Consider the following 19,246-nt stretch of genomic DNA (forward strand, 5'->3'; position numbering starts at 1 on the left):
TGATGGAAATGTCTCAAGGACTGCAAAGGAGTACTTCAACATGAAGCACTCGTTGGCACGGAATGTGATTGAGCGTGCTTTCGGTATTCTTAAGGGTTGTTGGGCAATACTTCGTGGGAAGTCCTATTATCCCCTCCAAGTACAGTGTCGCACCATCCTGCATGTTGTTTGCTACATAATTTAATAAACAAAGAAATGACAAATTGTAACGACATTGACGAAGTTGACGAGGGGGACTCTGCATACGCCACAACCACCTCTACAGAAGACATTCAGTTCATTGACACGACAACCGAGTGATCTAACTGGCGTGACGATTTAGCTAAAGTAATGTTCACAGTATGGCAGTTGCGTAATGCTTAGCTAAAGTGCATTTAAAATTATAACCCATCGGTTGTATACCAATTTAAATTACGTAGACTTTGTTGTTATTTTATATGTAATGTAACTGCGCATTATTTACATATATTAATGTCATAATATTGTTTCCTCTTCGTTTCTGTGTCGTAAATGTCGAAATGAAAAATTACTTACGAGTTCCATGAATTCTTTGTCCTTTGTCATTCTCAGTATGACAACATTGTCGTGTGTCCCGAAGCATGTATGAACGAAGGAGGAGGAGAGCATTCTTGTAGAGTGTTTAGTAGATTTGGTGTCCATGGGGAGTGAAAATCAAACAATGGTAGATTCCGGCCAAGTTACCTAGCCCAACTGGTACGCATAATGGCCAAAACATTACTTGGATATCGGGTCTGCACAACCATTGTAATCGACTACATAATAAAGACACTTAAGTGGAAATTCTAGGTCATCGCAGAAATGTGAGGGCCAACGTGCCGTGGGTTTAGCTGGAACGATGAGGCAAAATGCATAAATGCAGAGAATGAACTCTTCGATAACTTGGTTAGGGTAAGAAACATAAATTAAACGTCCTGTTACTTACGCAATGTACATTTACTAAACGTCTCGTTACTTACGCAATGTACATTTACTTCACAAATTTCGTATGAGTACTTTTCAGTGGTGCTCTTTTTTATGCAGTCGCATCTTGTAGTGAAGGGGCTCCTTAACAAACTGTTTCCCTATTACAACGAACTTGCATATGCATTCGGCCACGATAGGGCAATGGGTCGCTTCGTTGAGACATTCACAAACGTGGGGTCTATTGAGCCTGTAGGGTATGAGGGGTTTGACATGCCCTATGGGATGAGGAGTTTCCATCAGTGTACAGTTAGGGGATTGACATCTCCAGGAGAATGTACGCGCACCCTGACCTTCTCGCCCGTCTGAGGGTAGGGTCGGATCGAGTGAATCAAAGAGGAAGAGGGGAAGTCAGCGAGAGGTCAAGCTTGAAGTCATACATATGGTGTTGGAGTGTACGAACGACCAACTCAGAAAGATTGCGGAGTGGCCTGCACGCGTCGTTGCCAATGATAACCTTGTGCGCCAGGAATTCATCTGCATATTACGTGAGATGCCGAAACTAACAAGTTTTTGGATAGGGCATTGTTGTAAAGGCACCTCTTGTCTCGTATGGACGACATGTGGGATTTCATACAAAAGTCTAATGATGAAAAGGAGAGGTTTTGCAGAGTCATCCTACGCGACATCTCTAGATAGTTTTGAAGGGATGAAAGCCCTTTATAACGAAAGAATTAAAAGAGACCATAACTCAATTTAATTAGAACCTAAACCAGTACATTGGCAAAAGCAATTACAAAACTAATTTCTATGGCAAAGCATGCTTTGAAGAAAAAATTACAGAGAAGAAGAACTTACGCACGTTGACACCTTTATATCTACAAAACACCAAATTAAGGCACCACCACTTGGAATCCTTCCTATCCTCTGGATTAAGATGGTTTATGGGAACCAATTGGTAGGGAATTTTTATAGAGAAAATTTTTCTTTCACCAGAGAGAATTTTAGAATTGACATACAGAACTTATATGTAAACATGTGTATAACTCCCTTTTCTTAAGACTGAAGAAAAGGGAAGTTGAAGAGAATCAGGGAACGTGGGAAAACCACCCACGTTCCCAATTAATTTAATTTTATTAAATTAATAATATTAATAATTAATTAATTAATTACTTAAATCATATTTAATTAATATTTCATTGTTATAGGTTAAGAAAAATTTCAACAATGAACATACAACTTTACTTACATATTTCGCTTTTGCCTCATTCACCCACCCCTTCTTTTCATTGGAATGCGTGAGTTGAAATAATTCAATCTCAGTTACTTCCTTACCCTCTTCTTTCTATACGTGACAACCAAATTTATAAATATAAAAAGTATTTATAAGTACAATACAAAAATAAGTGTCGTACCATTTTCTGCTTATGGCGTAAAAATATTGAAGTTCCATCTCGATGGCTGAATGGAAGTGTAAATCGTGCCTTAGCATTTGCTTCAGATCTACTCTTAAAGTCTTCTCGTTTCCATCGATCACATAAATGATCCCAATCTGAATCTCGTGCCACTCGTTTGTCACGGTGTATTCATGCTTCAGCTGGAAAGTCATACTTTTTGTAGCTTTTGTGTAGTGAACAACGAAATTCTCTATACAACACACTCATCTCATGTTCAAGATAATCTTATACCAAAGGTTCATTTAAGTCTAGAATGATGTAATTCTAGCATTAAGAAATAAAACAAATTAGTTTATACTTGGTCTAGAACAAATTACATAGTATTTCTTTAAAACTAAACTTAAATAGCTTACCGAAAGTCTATCTACTATCTCCCTTTTCACCTCTTTCGATACATCTTACCAATGTTCACATTCAAGTGGTACTACTGCACATACCTCTTTTCCAATTTGAGAGTTTAACTTGGAGGAGTTCTTACAAATTAGTTTTCTATCTTCAAAGTCAATTCTAATTCGAATAGGACCATTTGCTTGGACATATTTCTCAAGTCCAACCCCTCTAGTTGCACCTCGGCCTTTTGTTTTTGTACTAGAACCTACATAAGAAATATTAATATTAATACATCTAATGTTGTATGAAAATTAGAAGATTTAACATAGAAATGAATACATACTTTGAATGTCTGAATCTATGGACACCACTTCTTGCTCACCAATACTATTTTGATTAGAATTGTTTGCTTCGTTCACATTTGAAGATGACCTACTACGATTTCCCGATCCAAAATTTCTTGTCGACATCCTACAAAATGTTTTGATAAATATAACTATAAACATTAAAGTAAGTGAACAAACAATGTACAATTCAAATATATGCATAAATAAAACCATAGTTAGTTATGTATAACCTTGGCGTAGTATGACTAAAAGTTAGTAGCTATCACAATCTTCGTCACTCTTGACTCATCACTAGAATTATCTGAATCAAAATCTTCTTCATCAACCAAAGCTTCATCGGTTGAGGCTTCTTCATTACTTTGTGTAGTAATGTCTTCTTAGTCTCCAATGATCAAAGGTTCAACATCTTCTCTATTAAAAGTTTGTGAATCTAGGCTATGTTCAACTCTAGGACAACATGTAGATATGGTTTCATCTGATGTTACTTCTAGTTCGTTACTTTCTATTTTTGGAATATCCCACACATGTCTTTGTTGAATTTGTTGAACTATTTTCCAATATTGACCAAGATTGTAATCATCTACGTAGAAGACTTATGTTGCTTGACTTACAAGGATGAAAGACTCATCTTTGTACCATCGGTTACGAGTATTTATTTATGTAAAGCCATCAACTATGTTAATTCTATTCTTCCTCAAACTAGTATCATACCATTCAAACTTAAAAAGCACAACTGCCTTCATGCAAATGTATTGTAGCCTTATAATTTCATGTAGTTTGCCATAGAAAAATATTTGTCCTGTTTCATCCCCACTTGGCACCATTACTCTACTATTCTGAGTGGTCCGACGACAGACTCGGCCCTAACCCGTGGGTCCTTGAATCATGAAATTGGACAGATCTATTCTCCTTTCTAACAGAAGATAAAAAGAACAAAGGCAGTGAGCCGGTGAGCCTTGGGGCTGCCTGCCCTTCGTAACCTCTGTCTCCTCAGTGTGCGCTTATCTCAATTAATAACAAAGAAAGCAAGAGAAAGAAAGGGCATTCCCATGGAACTATCAAATTGCAATGCATTAAAGAAAGGTCGAAAGACCAAGTGGAATTGGAATATTTATGAAAATCATACAAAGGAAAGAAATAATCAGATATAAGTCGATAAGAAAGCTCTTCTTCTTCTTGTTCGACTCGTTCGAAGGACTTGTTTATATCCATATTAACCTCTTCCCCACGGTTGATTTTGACTTCAAAAACTCTTCAGAACTCTACTCAATCATGAGTACTCTACTCAATCATCAATAAAGGCTCGATTCAACCCTTTTGATCTGATTTCAAGAGTATTCCATTCCTATCTCTGCGGAAAGTTTGAAGGTCAAATCCTAAATTACTCATTTGACTGATTTGATCCGTTCTATATAGAGTAGTGAACTACTCCATTTATGAGAAAAAAAGACGGGTTTTGGCAATTCATTCATGTCGCAAAAGGGGAAGTTTCCATTTGCTTAAGATATTTCATTCGTACCACTACTAGAAACCCACCAAAGAAAGGCACACAATTCCGTACCTCGGATTTCAGAAGAAGGCGGTGCACAAAGCTGCTTGAAAGGATGTATATAGATGTGTAAAAGAAAAAAAATTTCTTTTGTTTCCTCTTCTTTTTTATTTGTTCATACTCTGTCTCCTGGCATTCAATTCCTATTTTATACATATTTGAAAGTTTCAATTAGTTCCTTATAAGACCCAAAAGTTTAGTCTAGGGGAGTTGAAAGGCAGGAATGGCAAGATTCATCTCAGATATAGTACAAATAGAATCTAATTCCCTTTTCATAATCCATCCCCATTCTTAGCTTCCCTTTGATCCTCATACCATACTGAGCTGCCTAGCTACAAGACTGATAGTTGAGCCTATTACTAACCTTTCCTAGCCTATGGGGAATACAAGGGGGAATCCTCACAGTCAGATAGTCTGAAAAGAAGAAAGATAGAAAAGAGAACAACTCCTTCTACGCCTGGCAAGACTTTGAAAGTTGGGGAAGTCTTTTAGAAGTCGAACTCGCAATTTCTTAGAATCAGATTCTTCTCTTTGTGAAGTAGTCTTCGCTTTTGATCTCAGGCAGTTCAAAATTCACTTTCCTCTTTGATTTGAGTAGATCAGAATGCATTAAGGTCGGTTGATTGATGGTCGATCGGCTAACTGAACCCGCAAGGACATCCAAGACGTACGGAAGAACTGAATAGAAAGGGAGTTCTTGCATTGGGGCTTGCTTTGATGATGGGTAGGCTTCTTGTGCTTTGACCCTTCTGTGGGCTTTCAGAGAGGTTGAATCGAAACTGTAGGCTTTCTCTCTTTCTTCCCTTTCTTTGTGATGGTTCATGTAGGCTTGGGTCTTGAATTCGGGCCCTATTGGGGTGTGGGCCAATGCGTATAACTTGGGCTTGATTAAGGTGGCTCATTTGACGACTTAGTACATGGATCTCACGAGTTTATTGGCATAGAATATTGATTTCACCGCTCCACAACATTCAGTTCCATAAATCAGTCCCGTAACAGGAGAAGGAATACTTATGAAAGAAAGGATATCAGTTTCAGTGGAAAAACAAAGGCTCAAAGCAATTTAGAAGAGGCAACAAAACAAAGGCAGGGATCTTGTTTGAATAAGGAGTCACTAAAAGCCTGTGGAATGAATGATGACTGAGGCTCGACTGAAAGGCGAGGATCAAAGAATTTGAGAAAGGCGAGGAGTTGAAGGGTTCAAAGAATATTTCCGAACAAGGCTCCGTAGGAGTTGCGAACCCGTCCTCCGGACCTCCGCGGAGGAAGAGACTTGATTCTTCCTCTTCCTTTACCCGGTCCGTGGTAGTTTAATTCTGATAACTTCCTTAATTCTCTCTTCCTTCTTTAGGCTTTCTTCTTTATCAGATATGATGGCCTTCTTTAGCCTCTTTAGATATTATGATCCTCTTATGACTTGAATCTGATTCTAGAACCTATTATTTGCTCCGTAGGATAGGCTTTCTTCCTTTGCCTTTTTCTACTTTCATCCGTCCCCCCTCTCCTTTCAGTCGAGTTATTTCATAACCTCCGAAGGAGTTCTATAACAAGGAGAATTTCTGAGTTGCACTCCTTTGAAGGAGCAAAGAATCAATCTCCAAACCGCTCATCTCCTTCTTAGTCGAGCTGCTTCGCTCCTTTTATTTTGAGTCGAGCTGCTTCGCACCTTGAAGGTGAATATTGATTTCAGACTCCTACGCATCTGGACCCCTTATAATTGCTGATATCCTTTTATTTCAAACTACTCCGAGCAATATTTCATTGACTTTCTTTATTGAAAGCTCAACTCCTCTCCTTATCAGTCGAGCCTCTATCTGAAATTCCACTTTCACTTCCGCCTGAAATGAGAAATTCATGGATAGGGCTGCTCCATCTACACTTGAAAAAGGAAAGAAGGAGAAGTTTCCATAGAGGCCTGGTGGTGGAGAAAGGAAAGACCAGCACTTTTCGGCAGTTGCAGTTCTTGTTCCTAAGCAGTTTCATAAGTAGGTTTGAGGCTGCTTATCATATCTCTTGCCTCATTCAAGGCTTATCTGAGTTAGATCGAAAAGCTACAATCCCCAAATTCAAGAGTCAAAGATCCAGAATCCCCGAATTTGACCAGTCCTCCAGACTCATATAACAATGTGGCCTCACGTAGCGGTTAGCGATTCAAAATCCGAATCTGTGGATGAAATTCAGGGGGAGCCATGTTCGCTCGGTAGCAGAAGTGAGAAGTGGTGGTTGAAGGAGAGGATTTGAGATCCCTTCTTTCAGGTTTCGCTAGATCCTTATCCTTGGATTGTCAATCAAGTGAACCCCATCTCGGTCATTAAGGCAGAAAGGAAACTAAAGCACTCGATGCTCGACCCAAGGATGTGAACCCCATGGAATCCTACCAGGATTTGACACATGAGGGGTAGGTTCTTTCTTCCATTCTGTCTATGTCAGTGAATTGTTCATTTTCCCTAACTCATGGCATGAACGGGATCCACCCCATTCTCTTTCCCAATCAAAAGGCTATTTCATTGAAAGCCAACAAGGGCCCATACCACCTCTTTCATTTCAGCTTTCGTTGCTGAGGAAGTTGCTGAAAAGCTATTATGCATAGAAAGATTTCATGAACGAGAAGGAATGGATTCAATCCTGGAATAAGTGGATGGAACCGGAAGATCTCGCCACCTTTGGCGATTAGTCTCGCTTTTTCCTATACAGGAGGTATGAAATATATTCGTCTTTCATGGGGCCTCGTGGTAAGTAGAAGGTTCAACTCATTCCGTCCCAGTTTGCTACGGTTTTTCACTCTAAAACGAGAAATCGAGAATTCGTGAACAAGTCTGAAAGGCTAACTAAGCCGCGTACAACCTATACATCAATCATCTCTATGGATCTTCACCGTGGAAGTCTTTGTGGTATCGATAGTCGGGCTCAAAAATCCTTGAATTCATGTGTTAAGCAAATTCTCAGAGATCCAACTCATCCTAGAAAGTTGACCTTTTCTCAGCTTTTTTCTTGCAAAATGTGAGAAAAAACCAGATTGATAAATTATATAAAAATAATAGACTGAAAAACAAGGCATTTGACTTGAAAATTCTTCTTCCCTATGTCAAAACCTAGCAAATTGTGAATTTTAGCTAAGAAAGCGAGAAGGAGCGGCAACGAACCTACGGAAACTCATATTGCAACTAATTAAGCTAGTCCGGACCCTTAATTTAATAGAGCTGCGGCTCTTGCATCAGCCTCTTGTTTGAGGAGCACAATTACTTCAATCTCGAACCAAGCATGTTTCGAACATCATGAGTTTGATCGGAGTTACAAGGGATCTTTCCGAATAAGTCATTCTACGGGAGAAGAGTCAGACCGATTAGTTGCTTCAGTGTTCATTTAGTTGCGGACGTTATCATTATGCTGCTTCGTTATTCAGCTTTACCGAGGCATAGGCTTATCCATATAGGTTCTCACATATATGCTCCACCTCTTTCGACTGGGAATCATCATTCGAACTCAATTCTCACCCCACGAACTGAAAGCGGAAGCTAGAACTTAGGATCAGCTGCGGATAGGGTATCACACGACCATAAAGATTGGAGTGGCACAGGCCAGAAATCCGCTCTTAGGAACTACTGAATGAGCAGAAAAGTCAGTGGCAGTTGCCCACTACGCGGTGCGAAGGCTCGGAGAGGCTAGGCTGCTATCTCTCTTGACTGGCCTTGAAACTGGTTTACTGGGTATGTCATTGTAATCCTTTCTTCTCTTCAAGGGATTCCACTTCGTCTGTCTCGGTTTCCGTTGTTGAAGTTGTTTAATTTAAGTGGATTTCAGAGAGTCCTTCGCCTCACAAATTCTTTACGCCTTTCTTTTTCCTTTTTGAAGCGTAGCGGTTAAAGAACTTGATCCTCTATTTATCCGGACCACAAACTCAAAGTTTTCACATGTCATTGATTTTACCTGTCCTAGGCTTTCTTCTTTCATTGCCTTTTTTCGTCTTTTTTCAAGCAAAATAGGACTTTTTCTCATCTTTCTATTTAACGATAATTGAGTTCAAAAGAAGGCATTTGACTTTCTTTTTTGCTTTGAACCTTACAGAGGAGAGTGGAATTTCGTGTGTAGGGGTGAAATCCGAAGATCTACGAAGGAAGGCCAAAAGCGAAGGCAACTCTCTGGATCCCTACCGACGCTGGGGTGCGAAAGCATGGGGAGCGAACGGGGTTAGATACCCTGGTAGTCCATGCCGTAAATGATGAGTGTTCGCCCTTGGTCTAGGCGGATTAGGGGTCCAGCTAACGCGTGAAACACTCCGCCTGGGGAGTACGGTCGCAAGACTGAAACTCAAAGGAATTGATGGGGGCCTGCACAAGCGGTGGAGCATATGGTTTAATTCGATACAATGCGCAAAACCTTACCAGCCCTTGACATATGAACAAGAAAACCTGTCCTTAATGGGATGGTAATTTCATACAAGTGCTGCATGGCTGTCGTCAGCTCGTGTCGTGAGATGTTTGGTCAAGTCCTATAACTAGCAAAACCCTCGTTTTGTGTTGCTGAGACATGCGCCTAAGGATCAAGTCTTTGCAACCGAAGTTCGTCGAGGAGCCGAGTGAGGTGCCAACGCGACTAATTGAGTGCCAGCATGTAGCAGTGTTGTCAGTCAGAAGGGAGCCTTATCCTTTCAAAGGAAGCACTTGAGAGTGTGCGCTTTATAGTGCGCTTTACTAAATCGGCATTCAGACGAGCCACCCGGTGGTGCGGTACGAAGTGGGTTTAGTACGCCCTGCCAAAATGGGTCCTCAGTATAGTGAAAGGTGCGTGCTGCACTCACGAGGGACTGCCAGTGAGATACTAGAGGAAGGTGGGGATGACGTCAAGTCCGCATGGCCCTTATGGGCTGGGCCACACACGTGCTACAATGGCAATGACAATGGGAAGCAAGGCTGTAAGGCGAAGCGAATCCTGATTTTTCATGCCCTTATCAATGAGCTTTGAACCTACGTCAAAACCTTGCAAAATGTGGGATTTCCCTACTAAAAGGAATAAAGATCAATTTCAAGAACTTCTTCTTTGCGAAAGCAACTTCTTCTTAGAGAAAGGAATAAGACGATAAGAACCCACGGAGCGGTGCGAAGCAGCTCGACTAAGAAGGAGTCAATGAACAAGAGGTTAGGACTCTGAAGCTGGACCTCTTTCTCATGCAATTAATGGATAAACAACAAACGAGTCCTCCGGACGAGAAATTTCAAAGTTTTCTATGAGTACGAGGATGGACCATCATCCGGTCTTGTAGCTGAGGCGGTTAAAGTTGAAGCGCTCTTTTTCTTGATTTCCATGGGAAGAGCTTCTGAATTGACTTGTACAAGGATTGAGACTGATTTCCCATTCTTTCTTCTATCAGAAAAGAAATAACTCTTTACTATCTTCATGGCGAGTTCATCCGCTTTACCTTGAACTTGAAATGGGGATCCCCGCTTCTTACAGAGAAAAGAAGGTGCGATAAGGAGAGGTGCTCAGAATTCTTCTATTTGAAAAAGATATTGCAAGCTCGACCGCCTCAATGAACAAGGGTCAAAGAATGATCGAAGGAGTTGACACAGTCCAAATCCATTGATTTTACGTGAAATCTTGAGGAAGAAATATGCTCAAAAGTAAAAAAGAGAAAGCCTACTAAGAAGAAAAGCAAGCTTCTATTTTGATGCAAAAGGACGGGAGCGCAATCAATGAACATCCATAAATCAGAGGAGGACTCCAAAGTAGCTTTCCAAGAAGAGGAAGACGTAGGCAAGGGACTTGACCCCACTCCGCGGTGCCTGACTTTCGTCTTCCTTATTATTTGAGAGCACATAGAAAAGCTTCTGACTCAAGATCTCATCCCCTATCTGACTAGGGCGAAGGAAGCTGCAAAGGGGCTGGTGGGGTTCATTCATCTTTTTTTTTCTTCTTGGTTGGAGCACTCTTGAAGTTCTTGCACCAAAAAGGTAATGAACAAATAGTAGTCGTGCCTCACCCGTCAGTCTCTCGAGGAGAAAGGAAAGACCAATCCATTAAATCAGAGGCTCAGAGGGATTAAAGGAAAGTTCAGTTAGTTTCAGTTCCATAAATGGAAAACCTATCCAACAAGAAGAAACTCACTATAGGATTACTAGTTAGAGGAAAGCCTACCATTCAAAGGATGAAATCAACCCGGACTTTTCTAATTCTCTTTGTATAGTACAAGACAAAGGTGAGAGCTAAGGGAGGGGAATCTAGCTTGATTTGAGGGTGCGAAGCAGCTCGACTACGTATAAATTCTAGAGTGAGCAGATAGGATAAGAAGCCAGAAGACTCCGAATAGAATCAGCCGTAGGCAGTAATGCTCCTCCAATAATCAGCCATGAGACTGAAATAAGGGGTCATACCTAATAATCAGATGAAAGTAGCGGAGGTGAGAAGAAGATTGAGAAAGAAAAGAGAAAGAAATCTCGTTCTAAATGAAATAGAAGAAGTCAATTAGGAGGTAGTTCTAGCTTTTTCTCTCTTGCATTTTCTTCTTTCATTGCTTAACACATGAATTCAGAGATTCGAAAGAGAAAGATCAGAAGAAGAAAGATAGAAAAAGCTAGAACTACAGATATGTGGAGTTCTTTACTTACGCTATTTGTTCATCAAAGATTCTTCCTTCTTTTCGAGTTAATGAATTGAGAATGAAAGAGAGTAAGAGAAAGCCTACCCATGCGATGCGGCATTTTGAGATTACAATAGGGCAAGGTACGTGCTTCATGTCACAATCGCAGCCTTTCAAACATGGGATGGGCGATCAAAATCCGAACATCGCTGACAAAATCTTCGCAAATTCTTTGTGCCTTCACGTTCTTGAGAAAATTGTTTTCTACAACGTGAGAGAGAAAGAAATTCATTGAAAACATCATTAAAGAAAGCATTGAAGACTGTCAATTGCAATAGAAAGCTTTGATTGCAAAGAGTGCGACAAGGCTTGGTCGGGGATTCAACTACTATGTCTCCCCTATAGTACATTTTGAATTTTTTTTAGCTTTGACAGGCTTGCATATGAAAATGCCGAAACGTCACACCCTAGGTCGGCGACACAAAAAGGAAAGCAAGAGACTAAACTAAGTACAAGACATAAAGACAAGAGGGTTTGTTGGGGTATTTGGGCATACGGCCATAGGCAAACAAGGCCCTGGACAAGCATGCTCGTGATATTCTCCCCCACTTAAACAGTTGACGTCCCTGTTGACTGGCGAAGCTTAAACTCTTCGATCTTCTGCGTCCAGACTTCTAGGTCTTCGACACGTTCCCAACTGGTTTCTTCCACAGGAAGGTTCTTCCACTTTACTAGGTACTCGTGGATTCTTCTTGTGGGTCTTCGGCCCTTTCTTACTCATCATTCTTCTCAAATTCTTTGATCCTTAGCGAAAAGGTCTGCCGTCTTTCATTCATACCTTCCTTCTTCATTGACTTCCCTGGAAGAGTCGAGTTATTTCTAAATATAAGGGCCCTTGTTCATTGACTCCTTATCAGTTGACTTTCTTCGAACCTTATCAGTCGACTTTCTTCGAACCTCCAAACAAAGCGAGCTCCTTTGCTTCTGAATAATCGTTTTGCTTTGCGCCTTACGGAGCCTCTCGTTCCTAAACTTATTTTCGCTAGTTCTTTTTATCCTCTCGCAACCGATTCCTCGTAAACTGCTCGCGACACCCTACTGACCACCCTTAGCAAGATAGCTAATCCAATCATCTGAAAATGGGTGAGTCGGGTCTTTGACTGACGTGGGGTCCCACCCTTGTCTTCACATCTTTTCTTCTCAGGACATGGACATATAGAAAGAAGGGAGGTTTCTGATCTTTCTAATTCTCCTCTTAGGCACTGGACAGGCCTCAGCCTCCAATTAAGCTACTAAGGACCGGAGACTGGTAAAGAGTCGGTCACTGCGACCCCCTTTTTGAGGAGCCTGAGTTACGGGGCTATTTTGCCGTCCTTCTTCGATCATTCTTTGAGCCTCTTTCGTCGTGAAGATGAGAGTACTAATTTCTTCTTCTTTTAGAACTGATGACTCAGAGGCCTCCTTCCTTCGCACACCCATACCGGGGTTTCAGTCTCTCCTTGAGATTCAAATACTCATTTCCTATTTCTCGGGGTTGAAGCCCGTTGAAGTGCACACAATGATGCTTTTCCGATTCCCCTATTTAGACCTCTTCTTAAAGGGTCAACTCAGATTAAGAGATCTAACTGTCCTCTCATCTTTGAGCTACTTCGCGCCATTCAAGCTCAACTATCTTATTCTGCCCCAACTAAAGGAGGGAATTCCCTATCTGGTCCAGTACCAAGGAGAGGTTAATATGGTAGATTTCTTCGCAAATTCTTTGCTCCTCTTCTTCTTAGTCGAGCAGGAAGGATAAATTAGAGAATAAAAAAGAGTATGAAAGAGAAGAAGAAGAAAGATATGAAAAGCTGAAGAGCGGACAGCTAATGCGTTCCACTTATTGAATAGGGTTCTATGGTCGGTCCGCGACCCCTGGATACCAAAGGCATCCTTGGGGTGATCTCGTAGTTCCTACGGGGTGGAGACGATGGGGTTGGTCCATGGATTTTCCTTCCTTTTGCCGCATTTCGCTCATATCAAAGATTCCACACTAAATAGCCTTTGGAAGAGATTGCAGCCAGCAAAGAGCAGGAGCGAAACCTTCAAGAACTCAGACTTTAACTTCCACAATGAAAGCGAGAGCCGAATCTGCATAGTGGGGTCGATTTCCCTCGGTGACTCTCGTCTCGCAGCCTTGACCCGAGGTTAATATGGATAAAAACAAGTCCTTCGGACAGGTCTCGTCTTTGTTCATTGATTGTTCATCTCAAATTCTTTGATCATTGAAATTCAAACCTTCGAAAGGTCTTCCATAAATCAGTCCAACAAGGCTCCGTAGGAGTTGAGAAAGCCTAGCCTCAATGAACAAGGGGTTGATTTGTTGTTGACTTATTTTAGCTTTCTGAAACTCTGCTTTTTCTGCTTGTCTTGCTTGACTTGAGAAAGGCTGAAACTCTTGCCTGCTTTAAGAAAGCACTACTGGGATCTCGCCTTTTGCACTCACTTTTTGGACATGATGCCTTACTAGGAAAAGAGAACAAAATAAGGATGCCTTGGCTCGACTAAAAGGAGAGGCGCAAAGAATTTGTGGAGAAGAATATACTGAACTGAGGCTATGGCAATGGAACTGACGCAAGTAGAAGACACCAGGCCAGGCTTCAGGCCCTGACATCGATCAAAGCTCACCAGCTGAGAGTTGCTCGATCTTACAACCACGGATTGGGCGTACAAGCCTTTCAATCTATTCATTCATCCATTTCTTCTGGTGGAAAGATGTGCCCTTTGTTCACATCCATAAGTTTGTAGGGGCAAAGCTTGATGGAGATTGCTTCCTCCCTCTAAGCTCAAGCAGAAGCGAAAGCGGCTCGACTGTCAGGAGAGGAGCGAAGGAGCTTCTTCTCGCCAGCTATCACCTTTTTTCTCGACCCATGCTTTCTGGACTTTCGGTCAATTTCAGATAAGTCTGTAAATAGGTCCAGCTCATTAGGTCCCAAGAAGGAGTGGGGAAGGACGATCTGTGGAGCGTTGAGAGTTCTTCTGTAGTGGGGAAGGTCAATTTCAGAGAGTTTGTCTCCTGTAGTTCTGGGCTTATCATCACACCAGTAAGAAGAGGTCGGCAGGTCCGAGAGTTCTTCCTCCACAACCTTTCTACGAAGGGACGAAATGAACTGTCCCTTCCAGAAGTCTTTCTGCTGTGCCTCCCCTTTACACTTCTTTATCCAGTATAGCAGGTAGCTTTTCCGGCTCACCTAGCAGCATGCTCACCCACCACCCATAGGCATCAAATCCTCGTTCAATGAGAAGAACTATCTATTATCAATAGTGGTTTTCCCTAGGCTTTCTTCTTTCTAAACCTACTTAAAGGAGAAAGCCTAGCCTCAAGGGGTTGATTTTTCTTGGACAAAGAAGGAAAATTCAGCGATCTACTTCCTATTCTATGTGCAGTAGCTCTCAGAATGGAAAGCCTTCCCCACGGAGCGGTGAACTCCCAATGGCTGTAAATAGCGAAATTACAGTAGCACTGCCCGCAAGAGAAGGGATTCTAGTGCTTTTTTTCAGAAAGTAGATTGTTGCTGCTCGTATAGAAGTTAGGGGACCTCACATCTGCTTACCGCTACGTGGGCTTTCTCATAAAATAAATTAGCAATAAGAATAGTCCTACCATCTATGCTTTGAAGGAAAATCCATATCTCTTCCAGTTCAAGAAAATACCTGAAATGCTAGGGTAAGGCCATCTAATTACAGTCAAAGTAGGAGTTACCATCCCTCCAGTCCCCCTTTGCTTCCAATCAGTGTAGGAGTCATTTTCTAGGCTAATTCCCAATCCAGTAGGAAAGCAGGCTCTAGGTCGAGATAGACAGCATGTAAGATAGTCGTCTATCTAAGGGAAGGGTCTTACAGGATTGATTTCTTGATTGCACAAGCTCAAAATCAATACCACAATGAGAGAGATTCGATCCCACTTCCAATGCCAAGCCGTAAGCAAAGTTTCCTCCATCTTGCTCTAAGGCTGTAGCTGGGGGAAGGCGTCAGGGACGAAAGAAGTTATGCTAAGAAGAAGTTCAAGCTATCATTTTCTTTCTATCCTCTCTTTCTCACCTATACGAGAAGTCAGAGGAACTAAAGGTGATAAAGAAAGAAAGGAATGAAGCAGAGACAGAGTGAAGGAGATGAGGATCCAGATTCCATTCTTTTGGAGTTTGAGTGAAGACCCGTCCTCCGGACTTGTGAATTCCACTGATTGTAGTAGGCTAAAAAAAAACAAAGGTGCAAAGAATGAAAAAAAGAAGAGGGGACGCTTTTCACTGATTGTTCTTGGACTGATTTATGGTAGGCTTTCCTCTTTCTGCAAATTCTTTGCTCCTTTTGCATCAAAAAAGAAGTTGTGCTTTCTTCTTACTTGAACTTCAGTTTAGCTTGATCAACCTCTATTTAGCTGATGAGCCGACTAATGAATCTCCCACTTCCACTTTCTTTCTACTTTCCTGATCATCCGATCTCAGAACTAAAGCAAGCAACAAAGAAAAGCAAGAGCTACTTCTTCAACCGGAACTGCTGAAAATGGACTCTTTTACCCGGAATACCCGATTGAATTTCCTACCCTTTTCCTAGCAAGAAAGAACCGCCTCAATGAACAAGGGATCCTTCTATTTTTAGTGAAATTCAGAAGTTCGGAGGACGGGTCCTCTTGACTGATTAATGGAACTAAAAAAGTGAAAGGAGTCTGAAAGGACGTCAACTCATCTGAAGCTTGATTTTGAAAGACGCTTCTTTCATTCTCGTTAATCATCACTTTCTCCTTTCTTTCGAAGGCCAATATTCTTTGTGCCTGTCTTTCTCACTCTGGAGCGGAAGCGTAACTACGCGTAGCGGACAACCGTTAACTACTTTCTATTTATTTATCCAAACATTATCAGGAGAAAGAAATGAAAAAGGTCGTAATTGAGCCCTCAAAGTCTTTGACTTTATTCTCATTGAGGTTTTCTTTGAGGTTCATGAGAAGATTCTGTCAGTGATCCACTGCGGCTTTCAACCTTTCTCCCTTATTAGAAGCGTAGAGACTGAATTCGCTTGGGACTGAGGAGATGAGAAATGTGTGAGGGCTCGAAATGAAAGACGTTCAGATGCTAAAAAAGAAAGTCAGTGAGAATAAAGTCAAAGACTTTGCGAACAAGGGCTCGACTGAATCAATGAATAAAGTCATCCATTCCAATTAGCTATCTTTCGATCAGTAAATTCATCACCTTTGGCCTTACCAGAGATAGGGGAAAATAGGCGAGGAAAGGCCGCAAGGACTGCAGCAAGAAGACAAGGAAGAACTTCTCCTTCCCGAATCGGTCACTCCTGAACCCAGTTTACGGATGAGCTACGAGGTTTTCATCTTATCCCAGCCCCACTAAATCAGGTCAATTGGCTGGTCGACTTTCTGCCTCGCACGAGGGAGCCTTTTCTTTCTTATTCGAAGGAACCCTCTTACCTTTCGTTCTCGATCTTACCTTTCGACTCGAGTGCACAGAGACGAGGTCGGATCCTCAGCCCTTCCACTCCCCATGATTTTAGGTACTCCTAGTCAACTCAGCATCTTCTGCTTCCAAAACCCTGCTTTAAGATGCAACCGCGTAGGGGGTTCCCCAACCTTTCTTTTCTTTTGCACTCCTTTCCAATCCTTTTGCTATCGGGCCTCAACTACCTTCCTCTCGCCTTTATTCATTGATCGTTAGTTCTTTTTATCCTCTCGCAAATTAGTCAAGCGAATATTGAACTAGAAAAGACCAACTGCATCTTCAAAGAAGTCGAGACTGGTCCGGAGTTTCATATGAATATGTCCTTATCAATGAGACCACTAGACGAAACCTTGATGAGAGCGAGCATAATCATTCGGACCACAAGCAAGGGCATACAAATCATCGGATATGGATTTATCACAATGCAACCTTTGGGCCTAATAAAAAAGGCATTGCTTAATGTAACAAAAAATTGTATAACGCAAGGTACGACCATAAAAAAAACATACCTTTGCTTTGAACCAAGTAGGGAATTCTAATTGTTGTCTCTTAGACAAATCACCATGTCCATTACTCGACTCAAGGATCCTTATATACTCCCTATGTTTTGCAAGTTCGTCTAACTTTTTACTGATATTTAAAATATTAAAAATGAATATAAGCAAAGCATACGTACTGGAGATAAGGTTCCACTTCATCACAATTGTTTACAATATACCAATGTGATTTCTCTAACTCAGCAGGGGTTAGTTGTCGAAATAAAGCACCACCTAACCACCTTATATGTTAAGAGAAAATTGATAGACCACAATTGTTGTTCTCTTTATCATCAATGTCATCATTATTTCGATTCCCTCTATTAAACCTTGTTTCAATACCACGTAAATACATAGAACAAAAGTTGAAGGATTCATTTATGACATAAGCTTATGCAATTGAACCCTCAAGTCGAGCTTTGTTTCTAACATATTGCTTCAAATAACGCAAACTCCTAAGACAACATGAACGAAATTACATATGTCAGAATCCTACATCATAAAAGTAATAGCAATAAAGAATTCACATACCTTTCGATTGGATACATCCAACTATATCCAACAGGTCTAATGATTCTTGCTTCCCACGGCAAATGGACAGCTAAATGGACTATCACGTCAAAAAAAGCTTGTGGGAAGATCGTTTCCAACTTACATAAGATGAATACTATATCATCTTGCATTTTGTCTAGTTCTGATATGCTCAAAGTTTTTTTACATAGAGCATGGAAGAAATTTGACAACTCCGATATAGTATTAGAAATTTCCTTATGTAGAATGGTCGAATGCCAATTGGGAGAAGTCTTTGTAATAAAAGATGACAATCATAGCTCTTTAAACCATATATTTTGCCTTCCTTTAAATTAACACAACGAGATATGTTGGATGCAAAACCATCTGGAAACTTCACAAACTTCAAGAACGTACTGAAGTCAACTTTTTTAGCATAAGTTAACGTGTAGGAAGCATGAGACTTTACACGTTTATTTTCAATCTCTTGTATGTGAAGCTCATTTCTTATTTTCAAGTTAGCTAGATCCTCACGAGCTTTAATGGTGTCTTTAGTCTTTCCATCAATGTTCAATATCGTACCTACCAAGTTATCACAAATATTTTTCTCAATATGCGTCACATCTAGTTTATGACGTAGTTTATGGTTTTGCCAATAAGGAAGATTGAAAAAAAAATACTTTTTTTAGTCCAATTGTGCTTACCATTTGTTCTTTTTTGTTTGATATCACGTCTTATAGGATTCTTGCTCAATAGTGAAAAACTTATAGAATTCAATTGATTTATAATATCTTGTCCAGATAAAATATTTGGAGTTGATCGTAATTCTTGTTTTCCATCATGCTGCCTACTTTTACGCCATGCATGTGTTAGAGGTAGATATCTACGATGTCCCATATAACAAATTTTGCTCTTTAGTCCTATTGAGCTTGTATCAACATTGCAAACTGGGCATGCTTTATAACCTTTTGTCCTCCAACCAGATAAATCACCATAAGCTGGAAAATCATTTATTGTCCACAACAGTGCAGCACAGAGTTGGAAGAAAGAAGCACTGAAACTATCGTACGTTTGAATACCATCCACCCACAACTCATTTAACTCATCTATCAATGGTTGTAAGTAAATATCAATTTCTTTGCCAGGAAACCTTGAACCAGGGATGAGTAAAGATAGAAAAGTGAATGGTGCTTTCATACACTTCCAAGGAGGCAAGTTATATGGAATGAGTGTAACTAGCCACATGCTGTATGATGTGCTCATATTTCCAAATGGATTAAACCCTTCAGAAGAAAGTGCTAATCTGACATTTCAAGCGTCTGAAGCAAAACAAGGATATTGTATATCAAAATGTTTCCAACCCTCAACATCAATAGGATGTCGAAGTATGCCTTCAGTTTCACACCTCATATCCTCTGCGGTATGTTTAGAAAAAAATAACCTTTGCAACCTTGTCTTTAGTGGAAAGTATCTTAGCACCTTATGTGGAATTTGTTTCCCCTTTCTATCATTCAACCTATATCTAGACTCTCCACAATG

Source organism: Cucumis melo, chromosome 8 (genome assembly GCF_025177605.1).
Source record: "Cucumis melo cultivar AY chromosome 8, USDA_Cmelo_AY_1.0, whole genome shotgun sequence".
NCBI lineage: Eukaryota > Viridiplantae > Streptophyta > Magnoliopsida > Cucurbitales > Cucurbitaceae > Cucumis > Cucumis melo.